The sequence below is a fragment of the Triturus cristatus genome, chromosome 7 (assembly GCF_964204655.1).
Source record: "Triturus cristatus chromosome 7, aTriCri1.1, whole genome shotgun sequence".
NCBI classification, from domain to species: domain Eukaryota; kingdom Metazoa; phylum Chordata; class Amphibia; order Caudata; family Salamandridae; genus Triturus; species Triturus cristatus.
The window spans coordinates 754826213-754846982 of NC_140590.1; the positions used below are offsets into that span (position 1 = coordinate 754826213).

Consider the following 20770-nt stretch of genomic DNA (forward strand, 5'->3'; position numbering starts at 1 on the left):
CTTGTCTTAACTTTTCTGATGGGGTCCCCGTTTGAGCCTCTTCATAGCTGTCCTGTGAGGCTGTTGTCCTTTAAGACGGTCTTTCTTGTAGCCACAACCTCGGCAAGGAGGGTGAGTGAGCTTCAAGCTCTTAGTTCTAAACCCCCTTTTCTAACATTACATGCTGAAAGGATGGTACTCAGGACCAGGGCTGCTTTTCTACCTAAAGTAGTTTCTCCGTTTCACTTGGGGCAGTCTATTACTCTCCCTGTTTTTTATCCACCTCCTCATCCCTCCAAGGAGGAAGAAAGACTCCATCGCCTGGATCCAAAGAGGGCTGTGAGTTTTTACTTGGACAGAACGAAAGACTTTTGTCTGGACGATCAGCTCTTCGTGGGCTATGTTGGTCAATCTAAAGGAAGAGCAGTGCACAAGCGCACTTTATCGAGATGGATCATCCTTGCCATCAAGATCTGCTATGCCCTGGCTGGTAAGGTTCCTCCTGAGGGTATTAGGGCTCATTCAACTAAAGCTAAATCATCTACATCTGCTTTGGCCAGGGGTGTTCCTGTGGCAGATATTTGTAAAGCTGCGACTTGGGCCTCCCTCCATACTTTCGCAAAGCATTATTGCTTGGACTCTGAGATGAGGAGGGAGGGCCACTTCGCGCGCTCTGTCTTGCAAGACGTTCAGGTATAGGAAGGTGGACACCCTCCTCCGGGAGTGGGGACTGCTGTGGGAATCTATTCACAAGGTGAGGAATCCACTGGCAGATGTATCCATCAGAAGAACAAGTTACTTACCTTCGGTAACGCTTTTTCTGGTGGATACAGTATCTGCCTGTGGATTCCTCACTGGCCCACCCGCCTCCCCGTTGTCCACCTTTGTATACCTTAAAAGTTATCTTGTTTGAAATGTGGTTATACTTTCTGGTACATTGGTAGGAAATGCTTGTTTTATTTAGCTTTCCTTTTGTTTATGTACTATGTATATTTGATTGTATATTGTATACTGTGTATGCTTTGAGTCTGTCGTTGGACCACCTGTGCGCCTCGGGGGCACGGAAAAAATGGGTGGAACTAACGTCATCACGCCGACGTGGCTCTCTTATATCTCCGGTGACGTCATACGGAGTCGCGAGCGGAGCCGATGCATTATGACGTCGTCCACGTCGGCGTAGAGAGCTGGGGAAAAAAAAGTTCAGTGGAATGCTGGCGCAGGGGATATTCACAAGGTGAGGAATCCACAGGCAGATACTGTATCCACCAGAGAAAGCGTTACCGAAGGTAAGTAACTTGTTCTTCTCACCTGAAACACCAGACATCGGTGGGTGTTCGCCTATCGTGCCCCTGGTCACTGTGAAATGACCCAAACTCTGTCCCATCTGCTTTCAGGTTCTTCTCAGCTACGATCCAGGCTTAGATCACACAGGACACTTATCTTCCTGGCAGCAGCACTTCTTCGCATCACGCCATTGAAATCAACAAGCGTTTCCAACACCACTTGACCCCTATGCACCCGGCTCTCCTGGGATAGGTAACACAGGTACCTCGGTACTCTCAAGGGTGCTGGCCTTAGAACCTTCTATATTCCAAACGGTTTGCTTGAAGTCCTCTCCTAAGTGTCCTTAATCTTTAAAATTCCAACCGCGACTTTCCCATAGAGTTGTACGGAGCTCGCGGCTGTGTTCTCACACTGCACGCGGCCTCCGTGGGGCCTCTGTAGCGCAAAACTGGACAAAGGAAATGGGTGTAGCCACCCATCTTTCCAAACCCTCCCATAGGTGGGTCCCCAGAGCTAGTCCAACCCCTACCTTAGGTATAAGTAAGGAACCTCTGTAACCAGAACTTTAGATATCCCTGGACGAAACTCTGAAGCTGAATCCTGAGATTTCAGCGAAGCCGGTAATGCAAGTTACTGGATCTATCGTGAATCACAAATTATGCATAATTACTGTAGCCTGTATTTCCGGATGTAGCAAAACTGAATGTTATACGAGGGACAAATTCAATAGGTCCTACATGGAGTATTTTCCCTACTATAATGCAATGAGGTTACACGTTTTCATGCATAAATTGTGGCATTAGAACCAATTTCCTCATATTATTAAACAGTGCATAGTGATCTATACGTGGTCCTTTGGTAATGGCAGCACCGATATCACCCACAAAACCCTGTGTCAATAATATCGGGCGTGGAATAACTGCGGCTGTGTTTAGTTGAACACATATAATCATGCCCTTACTTAAATCATTTGTGAGATGTTGTTTTCCAAGCAGGTTTGCCTGTGTCAGATTTAAGAGAACCTTCAAGAGTCTGATACATTTCTCTGTCTCTATCCTAGTGTAGTCGTGCTTGGGCTTACTTGTAGCCCCCACCTCGAGCATAGAATCCACCGAAGATTGTCGGCCTAGTCACTCTGAGTGACCCGTGGGCCGCCATTTTGTGTTTCGTCTCGAGGTCCTTCGCGATCCCTGGTCCCACAACTGGTGGGTCCCTGAGGGGGTAACTTTGATTTTCCTTGGGCTTCCCTGGTTGCTCCAGACGTGCCCCGACTCCCTACCAAGTGGTGAGTCCCACAGACCTTGCTGGTCTGCACCGAAGCATCTTTCGCGTTTCTGCATGGGTTGCTGTTGCCAAGGCTTGTTGTGTCCAATCCGGGCACCGACTCTGCAGCACTCGACATCCTCCATGGGACAGCTCAAATCCAGCTCCTGGTCATCCTCGATGCCTTCTGGTCCTCGTGGATGAAGTCAAGCTTCACCTCTTTCACCTGAAACACCCGACGTCAGTGGGCATCTGCCCATCACCTTCCTGGTCACTGGCTAGTGACCCAGACTCTGTCCCCTCCGCTTTCAGGTTCTTCTCATCTTCGATCCAGGCTTGGATCTCTTCGGACACTTTGCATCTTCCCGGCAGCAGCACTTCTGCGCCAGCTCCTATTGAAATTGACAACGCGACCAGACACCATTTGACACCTATGCACCCGGCTTCCCTGGGTGAGGTAACACGAGTACTCCGGTGCTCCCGTGGGTGTTGACCCTAGAATTTCCTAAGTCCCAAAGGGTTTGGTCCTGACTCAATTCTAAGTGTCCCTAATCTTTAAAAATCTTACAGCGACTTTCTCCATAGAAGCTAACGGGAGCTCGTGGCTGTGTTCTCACACTGCACAAGGTCCCCGTGGGTCCCTTGTGTCACTACCTTGGGTGGTTCCTTGGTGTCCAGCGATTCTACATGCTCTAGGCACTGTCTAGTCAAGTAGTGGTTGTTATACCACTTTCTTAGTATATGTTTCGGTCTCCTCCTGGAGCCCGCTGTGTATTGTGCTATTTACTGTTGTTCTAGTACTGTAATATTGTGTGCCTTGTTCTCTAATCTCATAAAGAGGTTAGTAGAGAGTGTTTAGTAATAAATACATATATTTTATATATACCTTGTGTGGTTCTCCTTTCATTTGGTCATTCAGGAGGTTATAATCTGGTAAACCAAGCTGCTTTACATACCTTCGAGACTTAGCCTGAAGGCTGTTCTCCATAGCTACCACTATGATAGCTTTCAATAAAGTTTGTCTTTAACCTAATCATCAATAAGGGTTGTTTGGACTGGTGCAAGGTGCCCACTATAACTAGTGGGCAGCATATACCTGACCAAGTTCTCACACCCCCCACCCCAAACGAAAGGACATGAAACTAAAATTTCCCTAGAGAGTCTTTATTGTCTCATTGGAAGAACCTGGTGAGTACATCTGTATTGGCATGGGCAGTCCCAGGTTTGTGTTCCACTGTAAAGTCCATTCCCTGTAGGGAGATTGACCACCTCAGGAGTTTGGGGATTTCACCTTTCATTTGCATTAGCCATCTGAGATGTCTGTGGTCAGTTTGGATTAGGAAGTGAGTCCCAAACAGGTAGGGTTTCAGCTTCTTAAGAGACCAGACCACAGCAAAAGCCTCCCTCTCAATGGCACTGCAACGCTGCTCCCTGAGGAGTAGCCTTCTGCTTTTAAAAGCGGTCGGTTAGTCCAGGCCATTATCATTGGTTCTGGGTTAGGACCGCTCCTATCCTTAGCTCAAAGGCTTCAGTCTCCAAAATGAACTGCTGGGAATTGTCTGGAGCTTTGAGAATTGGTGCTGAGCACATTGCCTCTTTCAGGGTGTCAAAAGCCTTTTGACAGCCATCTGTCCAGTTCACTTTTTTGGGCATCTTCTTGGAGGTAAGTTCCGTGAAGGGGTCACAATAGATCCATATCTCTTCACAAACCTCTTATAGTACTCAATCAAGCCAAGGAATGCCCTTGACTTGGGTCTAGGTTGTGGGAGAGCCTCCCAGTCTAGAATGGTCTGGATCTTGGGTTGCAAAGGTTGTACTTGGCCTCCACCCACAAGGTGGACCAAGTAAACGACAGTGCCCTGCCCTACACTGCATTTGGATACCTTGATAGTCAGGCCTGCAGTATGCAGAGCCTGTAAAACCTTTCCCAGGTGGATCAGGTGATCCTGCCAAGAGTTGCTAAAGACAGCAATGGCATCAGGAAATGCTGCATGAAAGTTCTTTAACCCAGCAGGTACTTGGTTCACCTACCTCTGGAAGGTGGCAGGGGCATTCTTTAGACCAAAGGGCATAACCGTTAACTGATGATGCCCATCACTTGTGGAGAATGCTGTCTTCTTTGGTTCCTGGTGCCATGCCAATCCGCCAGTACCCTGTAGTCAAGTCAAAGGTGCTGAGAAATTTGGCTGCCCCTAGTTAACCTATCAATTCATCAACTCTGTGTATGGGGTGAGCATCTGTCTTAGTGACAGCATTGAGTCCTCTATAGTCCACACAGAACTTAATCTCTCTTTTTCTACCTTGGGGGTGAGGTTTTGGGGACTAAAATCACTGGGCTGGCCCAGGGACTTTCAGAGGGTTCAATAACCCCTAACTCTTGCTGACTTCAGCTTTGATGCTCTCCTTAACTTCATCGGGCTGCCGATATATTTTGGCTTTGACTCTCCAGAGTCCACATAATGGTTACACCAGTGGGTCTGACCAGGGGTTAGGGAGAAGAGCTTAGCATTATGTTGCAGGACATGCCTGCAGTCAGCCTGCTGTTGGGCAGTGAGGGTTTCTGAATAGAAAACCCCATACACTGAGGAGGCCAGGGAGAAGTTCTCTCTCTTTCTCCAAATCCTCATCAGTGACCAACAAATTGGACACATCAGCCCTGTCACAGTAAAGTTTCAGGCGGTTCACATGAATCACCCTCTTGAGGTACCTGCTAGTGCCCAGGTCTAACAAGTGGGCGACCTCACTTTTGCCCCTCTACGATAGGGTAAGGCCACTCCATTTGTCCTGCCACAGGCTCCAAAACCCACCCCTGCTGCCCTGATTGGAACTCTACCAGTGCATCTTTTTGGTCATGTCACAGCTGTTGGCTTGCCTCAAGATTTTTGGATGCCTTTTCCATGTACTCTGCCGTCCTTGAGCGAAGGCCTAGCACATAATCCACCACATCTTGTTTAGGTTCATGCAGAGGCCTCTCCCAACCTTCTTTTACAAGTGTAAGTGGTCCCCTCACAGGATGGCCAAACAGAAGTTCAAAGGGGGAAAACTCTACTCCCTTCTGAGGGACTTCTTAGTCAGTGAAGAGCAGGCATGGCAAGAGGATATCCCATCTCCTTTTGAGTTTTTCAGGGACCCCCATGTTCATTCCCTTCATTGTCTTGTTGAACTTTTCATCAGTACCATTGGTTTGTAGTGGTATGGGGTAGTGAATTTGTAGATCTCATAGAGACATCTAGCCACAGATTCTTCACCTTTGAACTTCCTGGCGTACGGCTGGATCAGGAAGATTTTTCTTAGCAATATCCCTGCACGCCGGTAGGTGATATTGGTCGAATTAGTGTGACGTCTTTGGCGTCTAGTTTGTTGTGACATCTGCGTCATCAATATAACTGCCACTCTAGCTCACTGACATCAATTCTTTTCTTTCCGCACCAGCCAGTGCCAGTCTGTCATTGTTTGAACGACATTTGTTGACTTTTTGTTGGCTTCTTTTGGTGTGTAGGATGTTGAATAAGTAGACATAGTGGTTCAAACCATGCAGCACATGTTACCGTGTCATGTCTGTTACGGACCCCCACTTAGTGTGTCTCTGGTGCCTGCAGCACGATCTTGACTCAAACTCGTGCTCCAATTACCGGGCCATGGTGCCGAAGGCTTTGAGATAGTGGTCACTAAAGGTGCTTGCAGCCCGGTGTCCGGCACAATGGTGGTCGCCTCCTCGGTCTCTATCCCGGTCCAGGTCTCAGTCGAGAGGAAGATCCCAGCGCTATTCTGGTGAATCGAAGTCCTCTTCACCCAAGTCATTAAAGTCAGGTAAGAGGCACCACAAGAAACACAAGAAGTCGAAGCGTGCTTCAACTTTGCCCATTTAGCGACATGGCAAATGACCCTCGGCGTTCGAGGCACCGCTCTGCGGAGCTGATCCCTGGGTCTGCTCCTCGGACCTGCCCTATTCTGAAGGGTTAGGGATGGATGAGGAGGATTGGGAGGGGGAGCCGGATCCCTTAGAATGGGGGGGGGGCGCAACTGTCACTAGCCTTCCACCAGTTCGAGTGTCTGGCATTATCTATCCAGAGAGGAGGGAGAAGTCCAGATGGATGGGTGAGAGGGGGAGACAGTCCCCAGTGGGTGAACCAGAGGGTCAGGGGCTAGCTCTGAGGTCGGAGCCCCCAGTAATGACCCTGATTATGCCAGTTCTAGACATCTAGTGAGATCGCCACTTCCCCTGAGCCCCATAGTGGATGTTAGACCTGGTACCATTGGCGTGGGTCTCCCTTCCATTTGTTGCTGTTGCCTCATGTGTTTTGCTGGTGTTAGCTGCTCAGAGTACTGTGCCACTGCCAACCAGTGCCACCGTGCAAGTTCTCCCTGTGTAAATTGCTATATTGATTGGATTCCATGATTGGCTTATTTGGTTTACTGTCAGACCCTAGTACAGTGCACCAGGAGTGCCCAGGGCTTGTAAATCCAAATGCTGCTAGTGGGCTTGCAGCACTGGTTGTGCCACCCACAGAAGCAGCCTTGTAAAGTGTGTCTAAGGTCTGCCATTGCAGAGCCTGCATGCAGTCTGGTACTGTCATGCTGACTGGGCAAGTGCACCAACTTGCCAGTCCCTAAACCTTCCCTTAACTTCATATTAGTCACCCCTATGGTAGGCCCAAGGGCAGGGTGCATTGTAAATATAAGGTAGGACAAGCCCTGGTGGGTGTGGCATGTCCTAATAGTGAACTACAGCCATTTTCGATTTTCACTATTGCAAGGCTACCTGTTCTCCATAGGCCAGAATGAGCTGTTAGAATTATTACATTCTATAATTCTAGCAGACTCAGAGAACATGGTAGAAATTCGAGTTTAGTATGCCTGAACTCAGAATAATAAAATACATCTTTTAGTAAAGGTTATTTTAATATTCTGTGTTTGCAAATACCACTTTTAGAAAGTTGGTATTTGCTTGCCTATCCATTTCAGCCCGCCTCTGCTAGGATGTGTATCTGCTGTCTGGTTTCTGTGAGTGACAGGGCTGGGGAATTCCAGGACACAGACTGGGGCAGCCCAGTGATGAATAGAGAGATGTACATCCAGATGGGTTGGAGGAGTACACCTGGACTCTGAATAGGACTGTGCCTTTCCACCACAATGCTGGCTCCACCTCCTGTGGAGTGTCTGATGTCTCTGCCCTGCACACTGGAAGAAAAGCCAGAGTCATGTCAACAGAGTGCTCCAGAACTGGTTTAAACTAGGCACAGGCCTCTCTACCCCAGAGGAACAAAGGATTTAGGGGTATAAGTATTGGGACCCTGCTCCCAAGAAATTAGATCCAGATTTGCCAAGAAGAAACCTCTGCCTGAAAAGAAGGAACTGGGAAAGCTGAAGGAGGAATACTGTCCCTGACCTGGGGGATTGGCCTGCAGTGGTTGCCTTGCTGCTGAAGGAGAGGAGAAAGACTCAAAGGCTTTATTTTTAACTTGTGCCAAAGATCTCAAAGGGCTTGTGAGTGAGCTTGCCACCTCAATGAAGTCCCAGGACCAGTGGACTTCACCCACCTTGAGGAGAGCTGCTGGAAACGCTGTTTTCCCCATAGCGCCGAGGCAGGGAGCTGTGTGCGCCTCGTAGGATCTGCTCGAACTCTGTAAAACCCCATGCCAAGCCGTCCGCCTCAAGCAACGCGACTCTGAGCCCAACGACACGCACAAGCGCCGTCAAGGAGCCGTAGCTTACACCGTGACAAGGGGACCACGCACCGCACTTCGCCTCACCCCTTCGAGCCGCACTGCTCACCGCGCACCCTGCCGCTGATGTCAAATCTGCAATCGCGCTGAAAGGTAGAGTACGCTTCGCCCATCCGCGTCATACTGGCCGCCTTGCACTGCGCTTAACGACTGAAAGGCGCCAGCTCCCAAGGTACGGCTCGTACGCCGCAACGTAAAGAGATCGCACCGCACCGGGCACCGTCCCCTCAAACAACGCGGCTCTGAGTTCCAAACGACCCGCACTGAGGACGTGTACGAGCCGTAGCTCGCACCGTGACAGGACATTGCCACGTACAACGCTTTCTTTTGCATCGCCCCGTCCGTGCCGGACACATCAAACTAAGGTACTGTGAACGACTCGCACTGCATTTGTGTGCGCATCAGACCGGAGCGTCCGCTGCGCCGGTTAGACTCTTTTGGGGCATTTTCATCACCGTGAGAGCCAGACAAAGGGTGCGAAGCGCACAGAACTCTAAGATAAGCATTTTTAAACCAGAACTCTTTATTGCTGACAGTATTGTGAATTATTTTTGTCGTTATGTGGTCTTGTGCTAAGTCTTACATAAAAGCTAAACATCTGAAAGAAACACGTTAGTTAGATTCTTCACCTTAGAATATCCCCAGGCGTCAGACTGGATCCGGAAGATTTTTCGTCAGCGGACACTGGATTCATCTCTCCTCCGACTGTGGCTTCGGAGGAGAGTGCAGCTTTTTCTGTGGTGCTGCGCAAGGCGGCCGAAGCCCTTGGGCTTGAGCTGCCTGCCGTGGCTGTGAGGACTAACATCCTCACTGAGGTGCTTCAGTCTGCAGCAAGCTCCACTGAACCTCTGCTGCCATTCAATGAGGCCCTCACTGACGTTCTGCAGGGCACCTGGTCCAAGCCCTCCACAGTCCCTCCTGTGGATAGAAACGTCGCCAGGCGCCACCGCCCTGCTCCGGGCGACCCCAGTTTTCTGTCGCAACATCCCACCCCCGAGAGCCTGGTTATCCAGGCCACTACTTCCCAAACCTCCTTCCCGTCCGCTCCTCCGGACCGGGATTCCAAGAGAGTGGAACAGTTTGGCAAAAAGCTGTTCTCCTCCCTCAGTTTAGGCCTGCGGTCTTTAAACACCGCCTGTCTCTTGGACCGTTTCTCCCACTCTCTGTGGGATACGGTGGAGGACGTGCTGCCCCTGTGCCCGGAGGGGGCCCGGACACGACTTTCCCAGGCTCTGGCCGATGGGAGGGATGCAGCGCGCCATGCAATCCGGTGTGGACTTGACACTACGGACTCGCTGGGTAGGGCGATTTCCACCACGGTGGCGCTTCGGCGTCACGCCTGGCTGCGGTCCACGTCCTTTTCGGGGGATGTCCAGAGCACTCTCATGGACATGCCCTTTGATGGCGCTCGCCTTTTTGGTGAGAAAGCGGACAGTGCGCTGTCTCGCTTTAAGGACTCCCAGGCTACGGCCACGTCCTTGGGCCTTTCGGCCCCGCGGCCGCAAGCTTCCGCTTTTCGCCCTTTTCGTGGCCAAGGAAGGGGCGCCTCCTCACGTCCGCAGAGCCACCGGCCGCAGACCCAACCTGCACGCGGTCGCGGAGGTGGTTTCCGCCGAGGCGGTTCTGGAGGACGACGCGGTCAGTCCACATCCACCCCGGCAGCATCCGCCCCAAAGCCTTCCTAGTCCGAGCTTTCAGGCCCATTCATCGCCAGTGGGAGGCAGAGTTCGCCATCACCTGCTCCACTGGCGTACCATCACTTCGGACAGGTGGGTGCTGCAAATCGTCCGAAGGGGCTACTCCCTCCCCTTCGAGACGACCCCTCCAGCCATGCCACCGCAGCACCACCGTATCTCGGAGGATCATTTGAATCTTCTGCGAGAGGAAGTTTCGGCCCTCTTGGCCAAAGAGGCCGTCGAGCGCGTTCCGAGCCCAGAAGTAAGTCGTGGTTGTTATTCCCACTACTTTCTGGTTCCCAAGAAGGGCAAAGGGGGCCTACGCCCTATCTTGGACCTCAGGAACGTCAATGCCTTCCTCCGGAAGGAACGGTTCAAAATGTTGACTTTGGCTCAGGTTCTAGCTGCCCTCGACCCTGGAGACTGGATGGTAGCGTTGGACTTGCAGGACGCATATTTCCACATCCCCGTCCTGCCGGCCCACCGGCGTTACCTGCGGTTCATGGTGGGCCAGGAGCATTTTCAGTTCACCGTGCTCCCCTTCGGCCTCACCAGTGCCCCTCGGGTGTTCACGAAAGTGATGGTGGTGGTCGCAGCTCATCTGCGCAGATCAGGGGTTCCAGTCTTCCCCTATCTCGACGACTGGTTGTTGAAGGCGGGCTCGCCCCAGGCAGTCGTCTCCCACCTCCAGACTAGGGCGGATCTCCTGCATTTGCTGGGGTTTTCCATCAACGTGCCAAAGTCACACCTGCGTCCCTCTCAGCAGCTCCTCTTCATCGGAGTGGTTCTCGATTCGGCGCAGTTCCGGGTCTATCCGCCGGAACAGCGGGTCCGGGATATTCAGGCCCTGATTCCCATCTTTCGGCCTCTATCCTGGGTTTCAGTCAGGCTAGTGTTACGGCTTCTGGGGCTGATGGCCTCCTGCATCCTACTAGTGCATCACGCCAGGCGGCGCATGCGGGCTCTGCAGTGGGACCTGAGGTTTCAGTGGGCCCAGCATCACGGCAACCTGTCCGACCATGTCTTGATCTCGGAGGGCACTGCACAGCAGTTGCAGTGGTGGCTCACGGACCGCGATTGGGTCACGGGCAAGAGCCTCTCCCTTCCCCAACCGGAGCATGACGTAGTGACGGATGCGTCCCTCCTGGGATGGGGTGGCCATATGGGAGAGGCGGAGATCAGAGACCTCTGGTCTCCGGCGGAGTCTCGCCTCCACATCAACCTGTTGGAGTTGAGAGCGATCCGACTTGCACTGAAAGCCTTCCTTCCCTCTGTCAGGGGAAGTGTCGTGCAGGTGTTCACGGACAACACCACCGCCATGTGGTATTGCAACAAACAGGGCGGGGTGGGGCCGTGGACCCTTTGTCAGGAGGCTCTGCGCCTCTGGACGTGGCTGGAACACCTGGGCGTCACCCTAGTGGTTCAACATCTGGCGGGCTCTCTGAACGCCAGAGCAGACGAACTCAGCCGCCGGTGCATGATGGATCACGAATGGCGTCTGAACTCCGAAGTGGCGCAAGGTCTCTTTCAGCAGTGGGGAGAGCCTTGGTTAGATCTATTCGCCACCGAAGAGAACGTGCAATGTCAGCAGTTCTGCGCGTTGGAATTTCCAAGGCGGCACTCGCTCGGCGACGCTTTTCGTCACGAGTGGAGTTGCGGTCTGTTGTACGCCTTTCCGCCTCTACCACTTCTGCCCAGAGTGCTGAAGAAGATCAGGCATGACCGGGCCCCAGTCATCTTGGTGGCCCCGGATTGGCACAAAGGTACTGGTATCCCGAGCTACTCAGTATGTTGACCGATCCTCCGATACGTCTGCCCCTTCGGGAGGATCTTCTGTCGCAGCAGCAGGGGACGGTCCTCCACCCGAACCTGTCCAGCCTCCACCTCCATGCGTGGAGATTGAGCGGCGGCAGTTGATGCCATTTGACTTGCCTCCTGAAGTCTGTGATATCATTCTGGCAGCCAGGCGTCCCTCCACAAAGACGGTATACGCCTGCCGGTGGGCACCTTGAAAGGTTATCTTGCTGCCCTCTCTGCCTTCTTACGGCTTCCTGATCAGCCTTCTCTTTTCAAGTCCCCTGTGGTTCAACGCTTTCTTAAAGGCATTACTCATACGTTCCCTCCTGTTCCTTTCGTAATGCCTCAGTGGGACTTGAATCTTGTTCTCACATTTCTGATGTGCGCTCCCTTTGAGCCTCTTCACAATTGTCCTCTTCGTCTTCTGACGCTTAAGACTGCTTTCCTGGTAGCCATCACCTCGGCTAGACGGGTGAGTGAGCTCCAGGCTCTATCGACCAAGCCTCCTTTTCTATCTGTTCATCCGGACAAGGTTGTCCTTCGGCCTCGTCCTTCTTTTCTACCGAAAGTGGTGACTCCCTTTCATCTTGGGCAGTCTGTCACCTTGCCCACCTTCTTTCCGCCTCCGCATCCTTCCAAAGAGGAAGAGAGGCTCCACCGTCTGGACCGAAAACGTGCGCTCTCTTTTTATTTGGACCGCACAAAACAGTTCCGGGTGGACGACCAACTTTTCATTGGATACGTGGGTGCTAAGAAGGGAAAAGCTGTGCACAAACAGACCATCTCCCGGTGGGTCGTTTTGTGCATCAAAATCTGTTACTCCTTGGCGAAAAAGGACCCTCCTGTTGGGCTGCGCGCCCATTCCACTCGGGCTACAGCGGCTACTACTGCTTTGGGACGGGGAGTCCCTTTGCAGGACATCGGTCAGGCGGCTACGTGGGCTTCGCTACACACGTTTGCCAGGCATTATTGCCTAGACAGCCAAGTCCGGAGGGATGGCTTCTTTGGCCGTTCTGTCCTCCAGGACGTTCTGGTGTGATCTTGGTTCGCAGACTCACCACCGGGGTTGGTATTGCTTGGGTATCTGTTCTAAGGTGAGGAATCTAACTAACGTGTTTCTTTCAGATGAACAAGTTACTTACCTTCGGTAACGATGTATCTGTAAGAAACATTAGTTAGTTAGATTCCTCACCGACCCACCCATCCTCCCCGTTCTGCGAACTGACATCTAGGGTTAAGGTTGTCCTTTTCAGGCCCCTAGACTTTTTTGGCACCAGTGTCGGTCTCTTGCATGGCTCTGCGTTCCTGGCGCGGAAAGCTATGTACAAGAACTGACGTCAGCGCGCGAGGGCGGCGTCTAAATACTCCGACGACGTCATTACGGTGCACGACGCCAACGACGGACGCGGAGCCGCAGACGACGCCTAGCGACGTGCAAGGGGTATTGCTGACGAAAAATCTTCCGGATCCAGTCTGACACCTGGGGATATTCTAAGGTGAGGAATCTAACTAACTAATGTTTCTTACAGATACATCGTTACCGAAGGTAAGTAACTTGTTCTATTTTGATATAATACGAGTGTGGTGTCCATTTGTGGTGTTGTCACTAAGTTACTGTATGTGGTCACAAATGCTTAACCCACAACGCCTCTGAAATAAGCCTTGACTGCTCGCGCCAAGCTACCTAGAGGGTGAGCAGGGGTTATTTTGAGAGGGTAATCCCCTTGTCCTGACTAGAGGAGAGGGTCCCTTTTTGTCACAAGTACCTACCTGTGCCAACCACAGACCCCCAAATCTAACATTGGTGGTCAGCGGTGAGGATTCTGGACTTGCATTTGTGATTCAGGTACAGTGATTGGTGAACACTACTTAGTGAGTGCAGACCATAACGCAACCACGTACTTTTTGATTCTTGTTTTGCAAGAGATCTCCATTTTTGAAAAGTCATGCCTGGTTCAGTCATTTTGGAGAAGGCACCATCTGTAGTCTCTTAAAGCGAAGAAGTAGAATGGGAAGAGGAGAGACTAGAGAGCTACACCAAGACCCAGCTGAAGGGCTTCTGCAAAAAGTTCAAAGTTCCCCATGCTGGATGCAAGGTCAAGACAGATCTACACAAGGCGCTGAGGGCCTGGATTGAGTCAAGAAAGACCCTGAGGATTTGGTGGAAACTGAGCAGGCAGAGGGCAACAATAGCTTTGGCAGAGGCCTGTCGCCAGAGGAGTTGGCAGACAGGAAGGAAACCAGGATGCATGAAATGGAGATGGCAAAGCTCAAATTGAATGGGCAACTGGAGCTGGAAAGCAAAAAGCTGGCTCTGGAAGAGAGAAGAATGCAAATGGAGCATGAGATGGCTTTGAGGGAATTGGATCTAAAGGCTAAGAGTTTAGAGCTTACTCCCTCTGGTGGCAGCACACCGCCAGTGCAGGTAGACTCAAGAGTGTACATACCAAAGGAGGTGGTTAAAGAATTTTTTAAGAATGATGACATAGGGCGGTGGTTCAAGGCCTATGAGGTAGCCATGTCTTCCCACCGGGTCCCTGAGAAAGATTGGGGAGTGGGGTTGTGGGGACGGTTCCTGAGTGAGGGGCGGGACACACTGCTAGATTTGCCCTCAGAGGTTCATAATTCTTATCCCCACATGAAGGATGCTTTGATCACCAGGTATGGGTTAACTCCTGAGTTGTATAGACAAAGGTTCAGGGGTTGCACAAAGATTCTTAACAGTACTTATGTTGAGTATGTAACTTTTTTCTGCAGAGCATTGGATGGTTGGGTGAAGGGTAGCAGGGTTGATGATTTTCAAGGGCTTCTTGATTTAATTGCATGGGAGCACTTGTCCAGTAACTGTTTTCCTGAGCTACGCCAGCACCGGATTGATAGTAGGCTGACTAACCCTAGGAAGCTTGCTGAGGAGGCGGACCGCTGGGTCAGTACTAGGGTCCACAAGGGTCACGTGGGAGACTCCGCCAAAGGTGGGCAGGGTCCCCAGCAGAATAGTGGGGGTGACAAAGGTAAACGGAGGGAGTTCCCAAAAAGGCCCCAAAGTAATCCCCAAGGGAACCAAGGGAAAGGTTCTCAACCTCCCCCACCCCAGAAGCCGACCAGGGCCCCGACAGGTCCCCCTGTTCAAAGAGGGCCCCCAAGGTGTTACAAGTGTGGTGACCTGGGTCATTTTGCCTCTGATCCCAAGTGTCGCCTGTTTGGTAAACCAGCACCCACTGGTGCTCCACCCCGACAGATGGCTAGTGTAGCCTTTGGGGAGGAGATGGAAGTCCAAGGTAGGTGGGGTTCCGCAGAAATGTCCCTTGTCCCTTTAGGAGACCGTGAGGTGGTCCCTGAGAACCAACTGCCCAATAACACTAAGAAATATGGGCAGTGGGTGACCATCAATGGCCAAAGGGTGGGGGCTCTTAGAAATACAGGAGCCAGTGTGACAGCTGTCAAGTGTCACCTGGTGTCTCAAGAGCAGGTTGTCCCACATGCATTTTGCCGAGTTGTGAACGCCGACAACACTGAGAGTCAGTGTCCAATGGCTCAGGTTGACTTTGAGTGGGGGGGCGTCTCTGGTACTCTTCAAGTAGCTGTGAGAACCGCCATGCCTGTTGACTGTTTGTTGGGGAACGATTTGGAGAGCTCACCTTGGGAAAAGGTGGAGAAGAGTACTCACCTGAGGATGGTGGGACTGCCTGACTGGGCGTGCGTGACCACCCGGTCAATGGCAGCCAGTAGGGGTGCTCAAGAGGTCCTGGAGCCTGAGAGGGAGGCCCAGGGACCGGCCTTAGAGAGAAGAGGCAGGGGGCGCAGGAAACCGGCCCCTGTCGTTCCCACGGTCCAGGAGAAAGCAGACCTTGAGGGGGATGCCCTGGAGCCTACAGGGGAACAGATAGCTGAACTGGGAGACCTGCCTGAGCTGACCCATTGGCAGCAGGAAGGAGGCCCCTCCAGGGAGGAATTCTGCAGAGGGCAGAAAGAATGTCCTTCTCTCGTGGGTCTGCGGCAGCAGGCTGCAGACCAGGCCAACGGTGATCAGTCTGGAACACATTTTATTTACTGGGAGAATGACCTCCTGTACTCAGAGCCTAAGGTTGCTGAGCCTGGGTCAGCCCGTGCGCTGGTGGTACCCCAGAACTTCAGAGCCTTCCTACTGGGGCTGGCTCACGATGTGCCATTAGCCGGGCATTTAGGGCAGGACAAGACCTTTGAAAGGCTTGTCACCCACTTTTATTGGCCTCAAATGCGCAGGAGCTCAGACACTCAATGCAGGACCTGTCAGACTTGCCAGGCAAGTGGAAAGAGTGGGAGGAAGCAGAAGGCTACTCTCCAGCCATTCCCTGTGGTCTGTACCCCCTTCCAGCTAGTGGGACTTGACATTGTGGGGCCACTGGACCCCAGGACAGCCATGGGCAACAGGTTTATCCTGTTCCTGGTGGACCATGCCACCCAGTACCCGGAAGCCATCCCTCTGAAAACAGCGACGGCCCCCGTGGTGGGACGTGCACTGATGGGAATTTTCTCCAGAGTGGGATTCCCTCTAGAGGTGGTGTCTGACCGGGGTACCAATTTCATATCCAAGTATATGAAGTCCCTTTGGCAAGAGTGTGGTGTAACCTACAAGTTTACCACCCCTTACCACCCCCAAGGAAATGGGTTGGTTGAGAGATTCAACCGCACCCTAAAGGGCATGATAATGGGTCTTGAGGAACCCATGAGGCGTAAGTGGGACGTCCTCTTACCGTGCCTACTCTTTGCTTACCGTGAGGTGCCACAGAAGTCTCTAGGGTTCAGCCTCTTTGAGCTCCTGTATGGCCACCCAGTGAGAAGACCTCTAAGTCTGGTCAAAGAGGGCTGGGAGCAATCTCCCAGGAAACCTCCCCAGAATGTATATAGCTACATGCTGGCCTTCAGGAACCAGACTAGGCGTTTCAGAGCACTTGCTGAGGCAAATCTGGAAGCCAGCCAGGTGGAGATGAAGCAGTGGTATGACCAGAATGCCACTCTGGTAGAGCTTCAGCCTGGTCAGAAGGTGTGGGTCTTGGCCCCAGTGGAGCCTTGTGCGCTCCAGGATAAGTGGACCGGCCCCTTTGAGTTTGTGGAGCGCAACAGTCCTGTTACCTATTTGGTGGACTTGCGGTCTCCCAGGAACCCCTTGAGGGTCCTGCATGTCAACCGCCTTAAACCCCACTTAGAGAGGTCTGAAGTGGGCATGCTCTTGACAACAGATGCTGGAATGGAAGAGGAGACTGAGCCTCTTCCTGACCTCCTGTCAGCCACAGAGCAAGATGGGTCAGTGGATGGTGTGAACTTCTCTTCCACCCTGACCCCTGAGCAACAGAATGACTGCCGCCAGTTGCTGGGACAGTTTTCTGACCTGTTTTCCCTGGTTCCTAGTATCACAGATTGGTGCGTCCATAATGTGGATACAGGAGACAGCTTACCTGTGAAGCACCAGGCTTACAGAGTGACTGAGAGGGTGAGGGCTTGCATCAAAGAGGAGGTCTCAAAGATGCTTGCCCTAGGGGTGATTGAGTCCTCCAGCAGTCCTTGGGCCAGCCCAGTGGTCTTGGTCCCGAAGGCTGCAACGCCGGGTGCCACACCCGAACTCTGGTTCTGTGTGGACTACCGAGGGCTCAATTCGGTCACGAAGACCGACGCGCACCCCATCCCCAGAGCTGATGAGCTCATTGATCGGTTAGGGGCTGCACGGTACCTCAGCACGTTTGAATTGACGTCTGGGTACTGGCAGATCGCCTTGACTGATGGGGCAAAAGAGAGGTCAGCATTCTCCACACCAGATGGGCATTTCCAGTTCCGTGTTATGCCCTTTGGGATGAAGAATGCCTCAGCCACCTTTCAGAGTCTGGTCAACCAGGTGTTGGTTGGACTGGATGAGTTCAGTGCCGCCTACCTGGATGACATCGCAGTGTTCAGTGTCACTTGGGAAGAACACCTGCGCCACCTCTGGGAAGTGTTGTTGGCACTGCGAAAGGCAGACCTCACGATCAAGGCGAGTAAGTGCCAGATCGGGCAGGGTTCTGTGGTGTACTTGGGACACCAAGTTGGGAGTGGCCAGGTGGCGCCTCTCCAACCCAAGATAGAAACCATCCTGAATTGGGAGTCGCCCAAAACCCAGACAGAGGTGAGAGCCTTCCTAGGTCTCACCGGGTACTACAGGAGGTTTGTCAAGGGGTATGGCAACATTGTTGCACCCTTGACAGAGCTGACTTCCAAGAAGCAGCCCAAGAAAGTGATTTGGACTGACACCTGGACTGAGGCCCTGAAAGCTGCCATGTGCACGGCGCCCGTGCTCCTGGCACCCAACTTCTCCAAAGAGTTAATCGTTCAAACAGACGCTTCAGAGCATGTTGTGGGGGCTGTTCTTTCACCGATTACTGAGGAGAGCTTTGACCAACCTGTAGCTTTCATCAGTAGGAGGTTACTTCCACGGGAACAGAGGTGGAGTGCTATTGAGCGTGAGACATTTGCTGTGGTCTGGGCACGGAAGAAGCTGAGACCATACCTGTTTGGGACTCACTTCCGGGTTCTGACAGACCACAGGCCACTCCGATGGTTGATGCAGATGAGGGGTGAGAATCCTAAGCTGTTGAGGTGGTCCATTTCCCTGGTTCAGATCACGCCAATGCTGACGGTCTGTCCAGATTTTTCCGCCTTAGTGATGAGAACTCCCTGGGGTACGGTAGTTCTCCCCACATTTCAGCTGGAGGGGAGACGTGTTAGACCTGGCACCATTGACGTGGGTCTCCCTTCCATTTTTTGCTGTTGCCTCATGTGTTTTGCTGGTGTTAGCTGCTCAGAGCACTGTGCCACTGCCAACCAGTGCCACCGTGCAAGTGCTCCCTGTGTAAATTGCTATTTTGATTGGATTCCATGATTGGCTTATTTGGTTTACTGTCAGACCCTAGTACAGTGCACCAGGACTGCCCAGGGCTTGTAAATCCAAATGCTGCTAGTGGGCTTGCAGCACTGGTTGTGCCACCCACAGAAGCAGCCTTGTAAAGTGTGTCTAAGGTCTGCCATTGCAGAGCCTGCATGCAGTCTGGTACTGTCATGCTGACTGGGCAAGTGCACCCACTTGCCAGTCCCTAAACCTTCCCTTAACTTCATATTAGTCACCCCTATGGTAGGCCCAAGGGCAGGGTGCATTGTAAGTATAAAGTAGGACAAGCCCTGGTGGGTGTGGCATGTCCTAATAGTGAATTACAGCCATTTTCGTTTTTCACTATTTCAAGGCTACCTGTTCTCCATAGGCCAGAATGGGCTGTTAGAATTATTACATTCTATAATCCTAGCAGACTCAGAGAACATGGTAGAAATTCAAGTTTAGTATGCCTGAACTCAGAATAATAAAATACATCTTTTAGTAAAGGTTATTTTAATATTCTGTATTTACAAATACCACTTTTAGAAAGTTGGTATTTGCTTGCCTAACCATTTCAGCCCGCCTCTGCTAGGATGTGTATCTGCTGTCTGGTTTCTGTGAGTGACAGGGCTGGGGAATTCCAGGAGACAGGCTGGGGCAGCCCGGTGGTGAATAGAGAGATTTACATCCAGATGGGTGGGAGGAGTACACCTGGACTCTGAATAGGACTGTGCCTTTCCACCACAATGCTGGCTCCACCTCATGTGGAGTGTCTGATGTCTCTGCCCTGCACACTGAAAGAAAAGCCAGAGTCATGTCAACAGAGTGCTCCAGAACTGGTTTAAACTAGGCACCGGCCACTCTACCCCAGAGGAACAAAGGATTTAGGGGTATAAGTATTGGGACCCTGCTCCCAAGAAATTAGATCCAGATTTGCCAAGAAGAAACCTCTGCCTGAAAAGAAGGAACTGGGAAAGCTGAAGGAGGAATACTGTCCCTGACCTGGGGGATTGGCCTGCAGTGATTGCTTTGCTGCTGAAGGAGAGGAGAAAGACTCAAAGACTTTATTTTTAACTTGTGCCAAAGATGTCCAAGGGCTTGTGAGTGAGCTTGCCCCCTGAACGAAGTCCCAGGACCAGTGAACTTCACCCGCCTTGAGGAGAGCTGCTGGAAACGTTGTTTTCCCCGTAGCGCCGAGGCAGGGAGCTGTGTGCACCTCGTAGGATCTACTCGAACTCTGTGAAACCCCGTGCCAAGCCATCCGCCTCAAGCAACGTGACTCTGAGCCCAACGACCCGCTCAAGCGCCGTCAACGAGCCGTAGCTCGCACCGTGACAGGGGGACCACGCACTGCGCTTCGCTTCACCCCTTCGAGCCGCACTGCTCACCGCGCACCCTGCCGCTGATGTCAAAGCTGCAATCGCGCTGAAAGGTGGAGTACGCTTCGCCCATCCACGTCGTACTGGCCTCCTCGTACCGCGCTTAAAGACTGAAATGCGCCAGCTCCCAAGGTACGGCTCGTACGCCGCAACGTAAAGAGATCGCACGGCACCGGGCACCGTCCCCTCAAACAACGCAGCTCTGAGTTCCAAACGACCCGGACACATCAAACTAAGGTACTGTGAACGACTCACACTGCATTTCTGTGCGCATTGGACCGGAGCGTCCGCTGCACCGGTTAGACTCTTTTGGGGCATTTTCATCACCGTGAGAGCCAGACAAAGGGTGCGAAGCGCACAGAACTCTAAGATAAGCATTTTTAAACCAGAACTCTTTATTGCTGACAGTATTGTGGATTATTTTTGTCGTTATGTGGTCTTGTGCTAAGTCTTACATAAAAGCTAAACTATTTTGATATAATACGAGTGTGGTGTACATTTATGGTGTTGTCACTAAGTTACTGTATGTGGTCACAAATGCTTAACCTACAACGCCTCTGAAATAAGCCTTGACTGCTCGCGCCAAGCTACCTAGAGGGTGAGCAGGGGTTATTTTGAGAGGGTAATCCCCTTGCCCTGACTAGAGGAGAGGGTCCCTGCTTGACACAAGTACCTACCTGTGCCAACCAGAGACCCCCAAATCTAACAGTGGAAATGCACTGCTACTGCCCCTCTCGCGGACCGAAGATATAATGGACAGGAGTAAGCCCGTTTTCCCAGCAGAGACCT

The 20770-nt window shown here is 52.0% G+C and overlaps 1 protein-coding gene across 2 annotated transcripts in view; it reads left to right on the plus strand.

Annotated features, from left to right (window-relative positions):
• Positions 1 to 20770, plus strand: part of DNAH17 (dynein axonemal heavy chain 17) — a 14992541-nt gene that overhangs the window by 12199468 nt on the left and 2772303 nt on the right. The gene's annotated exons all lie outside the window — the stretch shown is intronic.